The sequence below is a fragment of the Seriola lalandi genome, unplaced genomic scaffold (assembly GCF_002814215.2).
Source record: "Seriola lalandi dorsalis isolate HSWRI2012SDOR001 ecotype SW California unplaced genomic scaffold, Sedor1 jcf7180002005081, whole genome shotgun sequence".
In the NCBI taxonomy this organism is placed as follows: domain Eukaryota; kingdom Metazoa; phylum Chordata; class Actinopteri; order Carangiformes; family Carangidae; genus Seriola; species Seriola lalandi.
The window spans coordinates 1-1,411 of NW_019475735.1; the positions used below are offsets into that span (position 1 = coordinate 1).

The 1,411-nt window shown below is 44.9% G+C and overlaps 1 long non-coding RNA gene across 1 annotated transcript; it reads left to right on the forward strand.

The window, feature by feature from the left end:
• The first annotated feature begins 178 nt into the window (after nt 1–178).
• On the forward strand, nt 179–1,319 carry LOC147820027 (uncharacterized). The gene is made up of 2 exons (XR_015438261.1): nt 179–283; nt 583–1,319. It is a non-coding gene; the product is annotated as an uncharacterized LOC147820027 (long non-coding RNA).
• Nucleotides 1,320–1,411: the final 92 nt, after the last annotated feature.

Consider the following 1,411-nt stretch of genomic DNA (forward strand, 5'->3'; position numbering starts at 1 on the left):
TATAATTAGGACAGAGTTACTCAGATCCTCCTTTCCTTTCTTTGATTTAACATATATCATATCAGTTCCTCTCTAGGAAATTAGAGAAAACTACGTGACCAGTACTAACGAAACCAAGGTCCGTTTGTGCAACATGTCAGAACTGTGATTGGTCCTGAACGTACCCCCTTCAGTGACGTCAACAGAAAGCGACAGTGCTCGGTATGTGTATCGGCTGCTGAGCTAACAGCTGCACCAATTGTGTTTTGGTTTTGTTTTGCCTCCCATGTGCCGTTATCATGAGGTAAGAAACACAAAACAGCGTCAGCTTTCTCTTCATTTCCGCCCAGTTGTCTCCGGCAGTTCAGATAAAGCTGTTGCTTTACCTGAAGCTGTGGTTAGCCGTTAGCTAACAGCTAGCCTCCATTGCAAGATCAGCACCTAATGTATGCGGAATGCGCAACCATTGCGGATGTGGTGCAGAAAAAAATGCGCATCGATGCGACAGAATACAGAAGTCAGCATCACTGAGAAATACGAACGTGGCTATTCTAAAATGCTACGCAGTTGTAAGCAGTGTTATGTTTTGTTGTTGTATTTCAGCTCTGGAGGCGATTCTCTGCCTGGATGATGCTTCTCACTGTAACACAGCTGGACGTTCAGATGTAGCTTTCAGCCTGCTCCAGGTGTTTTTACACAATGTACAGATGTTTTCAGTAACTTATCAGTATATATGAGAATGACAGAAATGGATTTAAGGGGCTCCAGCTAGCTGGAAAAGTCTGTGGACTTCTTGCTCCAACCATACACAACATGATTGTATTTCTCAACAATGACTTGAATGATTTGAAGAATACTGTTTAAAAACAGGTTTATAGATACTTAGTTTATAGTTCCTATAGTTTATAGGAAATCCCCCCATTGTGTGTGTGGCAGCTCATAGTTATCTGATGCAGTATACTGAAGACTTGCAATGTCTTTAGCAGTAGGCTCAGTTATACCTTGAACTCGTGTTGATGGGGAAGCAGCTGTCAGAATCAGAATTGGCCCGCCAGTCAGTTCTGCTGTAAATCAGGTCTGACCCATGACTGAGTACTACGAGGAGGGGGGGCTGCTGTACGAGCAATCACCTCCCATGCACATCAAAGTGGAGTCTCCGGAGGGACCCTTTGGAGGGGGAGCCTCAGAAAACGGCTTCCCCAGGGAGGATGAGGACTCGGAGGGCAGCTGTGACCAGAACAGTGGATTACCTGGGGGGCTCCCCTTCAATGTGGTAGTGGTGCATCCGAACATCATGGCACCCGGCATGTCCTCAGATGACCTCTTGTCCATTGAACAAAGTAAGCCTGAATGAGATTGAGACCATTATGGGAAACTGGATTGACCATTTTCTTATTTATTTATAAGCTTCTGCAGAGCATGTAGATCCTAA